Raw genomic sequence first — 5,217 nt, forward strand, 5'->3', positions numbered from 1 at the left:
CCCCCGTTTTATGTTTTTCAGGGGAAAACTCATTGCAATCGACCATTTACAGGCAGAACCAGGGCAAAATATTCATCTGTTTAGTATCTTATCTTTATTTCACAAATAATAACATTCATAGAAGAAAAAAAGCAGTTTTTGGGAACACCAGGACAAAATTTTGATGTTAAATACGGAAAAACATTACTTAAAATCGGGGAAATGCACCCATTGAAATGAATGTGTGGGACCACAAATAAAAAATGTAAAGTGCGGGGAAACTTAAAGGGATACTGTCATGGGGAAATTTTTTTTTCAAAATGAATCAGTTAATAGTGCTGCTCCAGCAGAATTCTGCACTGAAATCCATTTCTCAAAAGAGCAAACCGATTTTTTTATATTCAATTTTGAAATCTGACATGGGGCTAGACATTTTGTCAATTTCCCAGCTGCCTCAGGTCATGTGACTTGTGCCTGCACTTTAGGAGAGAAATGCTTTCTGGCAGGCTGCTGTTTTTCCTTTTCAATGTAACTGAATGTGTCTCAGTGGGACCTGGATTTTACTATTGAGTGTTGTTCTTAGATCTACCAGGCAGCTGTTATCTTGTGTTAGGGAGCTGCTATCTGGTTACCTTCCCATTGTTCTTTTGTTTGGCTGCTGGGGGGGGGGAAGGGAGGGGGTGATATCAGTCCAACTTGCAGTACAGCAGTAAAGAGTGACTGAAGTTTATCAAAGCACAAGTCACATGACTGGGGGCAGCTGGGAAAATGACAATATGTCTAGCCCCATGTCAGATTTCAAAATTGAATATAAAAAAAATCTGTTTGCTCTTTTGAGAAATGGATTTCAGTGCAGAATTCTGCTGGAGCAGCACTATTAACTGATTCATTTTGAAAAAAATGTTTTTTCCCATGACAGTATCCCTTTAAGATCAGGAGACTTTACTATATCTGCAATTAGCGGTCTCCCTGTTATTGTTAATTATGATTTGTTTTCAGAATAGACAATATTGTGTGCGCTTCAACCACCTTATTTAACCTTGTAGGTTGGGTGCAAAGCAGTCTGGTCTGGATACCCAAAATTAAATTAAAGTTGAATGAACGTATATGTTGCAGCAAATACATTACATTACACAAGGCCAGGGAAGCTTAATAAAATAAAATAAAGTTGTTATATTGCCCTACACATGAGACCACTGTATAGTTTATGTCCCATATGTTAGGAAATGTAGGGGGGAAGCCTGTTACCCCAAAAAAATTTACGCTCTTTTGCAGCCTATCACCCTGAAAAAGGAAAAGTCGCCAGCATTTTTTGGAACTTAGAAAAATGTTCAACTATTTTCTAGGAAGTCCTATCTACTCTATTGCACTTCACCTGGTCTGAGGTGGCAAATTTGGCGCAGGAGCTAACGTTCAGTAAAATCCACATCTTAGTCAATTTGTGGAGTTACGTCCATTCGCCAGAGCACAAATTCACCAGGCGTTAGGGGGAGAAATACCGCTAGAGTCTATCTCCTTCGCTAGCGAAGTTACGCCGGCGAACGCTAGTAAATCAGCGAAGTACCGTAATGCCGTCACGTTACATAAAGAATGACGTCAGTAACATAAAGATCTCTTTATAATGTCTGGAAAGGTTCATATTAACTCAAAAGCTTCAATGACATCAGTGGGTTCAGCTTTTCGATCAGATTATTATTTTGTGTGTGACATTGTGTTAGACCAAAGTTCCTATAAAGTCCCCTGATCTTTCCGGACCCCTCCCCCCTCATCCCAAACAAAGGACAGAACTACAAGAGTTAAGTCCTACTGATTTTCTCTGCTAATATATGCAACAACACAGACATTTTTATGTGATGTGACAAAATCAGATATTTTGGAAGATATTCCACAATGTTCTGTTTCCCTGAATGCATCTTTTATTTACATGTTCACCCTTTAAAGAACAGTAACACAAAGAATTTTAATGTAAATGACAAATAGGAGCCTAGTTATTATCACTGGAATTTCTAGGGTTTTTTTTTTATGAATCACATTTGGGGTTTTTTAATTCCTCCAAAACTCCAAGGGGCAGATTCACTAAAGGGCTAAGGCTAGCGACTTTTCACCAGAGTTGCCATCTGCAGGGACATCGGCAATTCACTAACCACCACCTATTCGCTAACAAACGGGACCGTCGCTACCATTCGTTTGCACTCTATCGCCAGGCGACTTTTCACTCTGTCGAACTATCGGTATTCCGCAAATTCAAGCACAGGATACACAGTAGATAACAGATAAGTACTACTATAGTTTATATAAACAAGCTGCTGTGTAGCCATGGGTACAGCCATTCAAGCACAGGATACACAGTAGATAACAGATAAGTACTACTATAGTTTATATAAACAAGCTGCTGTGTAGTCATGGGGGCAGCCATTCAAGCACAGGATACACAGTAGATAACAGATAAGTACTACTATAGTTTATATAAACAAGCTGCTGTGTAGCCATGGGGGCAGCCATTCAAGCACAGGATACACAGTAGATAACAGATAAGTACTACTATAGTTTATATAAACAAGCTGCTGTGTAGCCATGGGGGCAGCCATTCAAGCACAGGATACACAGTAGATAACAGATAAGTACTACTATAGTTTATATAAACAAGCTGCTGTATATCCATGGGGGCAGTCCAATACACTTTTTTCTTCAGTACACCACTTACTTCTCTTTGGGTGCATCCACTCCCAAGCTGCCCTCCAAGCCAACCAATTACTTTCTTGAATAACGGGATATGAAGCTCACCATCCTCCAGCTTTGCCTTTAAAGCATATTATTACAGCGGAAAAGTAACCCAAGCTTTTGAGGAGAACTCCTTGGAAACTCTGTCTCCCAATGCATGTTGGGTAATGTAGTTTTTGTTTAGCAATTCCAACTGCCAGGTTTAATGCAAGAACACAATACCCAGCATGCAATGGGACTGAATTGTGTTGAGGTCAGGAGTTACCAGATTTTGGGCTCTGTACCCAGTAGCGTAACTAGAGGGGGGCGGGCCCTGGTGCGTGACGCGCAGCCGGGCCCCGCCCCCTCCATACGGCCCGCATTTTCAGTGGCGGGCGGGCTGCCAGGGGGCCTGAGGGGGTGCGGGACCTGGCCCGCTCGCACCCCCTGCTCCCCCGGTAGTTCGGCCACTGTCTGTACTCCAGTTTCTTGTCCCGATTAAGCATTCTTGCATTTTACGATTATTTTCCTGAATTTCAGACTTGTTTTACCAATATTTATTGAAATTGTATATGTATAGGGCCTTATGTGTCCCTGTGACGGGCGAATCGGTCCCATTTTACTTCATGAAAAAACTTGGTAAAGTGAAAATTTGACAAAAGGTGTATTTTCACATATATATTTATTTTTAAGACTATTTTTTCACTGCACACATTGTGCTATTTTTGGGCTGGTTTTGTAGCCGACTTTGGCTGGTTTTGACAATTAGATGTGACAAGCCTGTCAGAGGATTGTGGGTTTCTGTACAACAGTGTAGGCTCCTACTAGGCATCCCTTAGCTACAATGCCACTGAGCTCTGGAGATGCTACACTTGATCTTAAAGGAATTGTTCAGTATAAAAATAAAAACTGGGTAAATAAATAGTCTGTGCAAAATAAATAATGTATCTAATATAGTTAGTTAGGCAAAAATGTAATGTATAAAGGCTGCAGTGAGTGGATGTGTAACATAATAGCCAGAACACTACTTCCTGCTTTTCAGCTCTCTAACTCTGAGTTAGTCAGTGACTATAAGGGAGCCCACTAGGGTTGCCACCCAGCTGGTATTTAACCGGCCCAGCCGGAAAAAATGGTCTCAAGGCCGGTGCCGGTATTAAAAAAAATACTGTCAATTACATTGCAGGTAGTGTTGCCACTCGGCCGGTATTTTACCGGCCTAGCCGGTAAAACACCAGCCAAGGCTGGGGCCGGTATTACAAATTTAGCGGCAATGTAGCTGCCGGTAAATTTGTAATACACCTAAAAAAAGCCCGTGGCCTGCCCCCAGCCTGCTCCAAACTTACCTTTTATCTGAGCTTTTTGCCAAATTCATGCGTATGGCTCCGCCCCCTTTGACGTCACAACCCGGCCAGCCAATAGCGCGTCACGGTCCCGTCCCCTTTATCATCACGGCCCCGCCCTTTTAACACCGCCCCCTCCACCTGCCGGTATAGATTATTTTAAAAGGTGGCAACCCTAATTGCAGGTAAACTTCTGAGGGGAGGCACCACCACTTAGTTTTAAGCAGCTTCGCTGCTCCCTCCTCCCTCCCTGCTTGAAATTCCCCAGCTACGCAGCGCCTGTCACGGCGCTTACGTGACGTGGAAGGTGTTGTAGTGATTCTGGACTGCGGGCTGTGTTTAAGATTGTCACTGCCGGCTCCGCCCCTTTTTGCATCACGGTCCGCCCCTTTAGTACACGCCCCCACCACTGCCCGGTAATTTTTTTTTAAAAGGTGGCAACCCTAGGGCCCACACGGGACATTTCTGTTCAGTGATTTTGTAATTGATCCTGCACATTCAGCTCAGATTCAAAAGCAACAGTTATGTCCCATGTGGCCCCCCTTATAGTCACTGACTAACTCAGAGTTAGAGAGCTGAAAAGCAGGAAGTAGTGTTCTGGCTATTATGTTACACATCCACTCACTCCAGCCTTTATACATTACATTTTTGCCTAACTAACTATATTAGATACATTGTTTATTTTGCACACTCTATCTATTTACCCAGTTTTATTTTTATACTGAACTGTTCCTTTAAGAAAAAACTCTCGTCTAATCGCGAGAGTAAAGTCACGCCCAAATAGAAGGTGCGGCCATTATTGATGTGGGAATCGATCCCCTCACTCTGATTGGGGAATTCCACATCTGATGTATCTCGTCACTGCTCATAGTATAAGACTTGTAAACATTAGGAGGAAAAAAGCACTCGCCTAAAACGGAAATGTCCCTAGTCCAACAAAATAATTTGCCCTAAACAAAAATGGCCATTTAGCCGACTCTGTTCTAGTTAATTAGCGTCTCTTCCCATAAAAAAAATCCGCGGTGCTGTCCTTGAATGGGCTATAGGCTTGAACAGCCCACAAGTTACGTTTACTTGGGGTACCGCCCATCTTCTCGCTTATTGGCTAACCAGTGAGGCGACGAGTCACGTGCTGCCTCTTTTCGTAGGAGAAGCAGAAGTGGTGGTGCTTGGGCGGTGGGCTCACTTCCGGTCTATT

Source organism: Xenopus laevis, chromosome 5S (assembly GCF_017654675.1).
Source record: "Xenopus laevis strain J_2021 chromosome 5S, Xenopus_laevis_v10.1, whole genome shotgun sequence".
NCBI lineage: Eukaryota > Metazoa > Chordata > Amphibia > Anura > Pipidae > Xenopus > Xenopus laevis.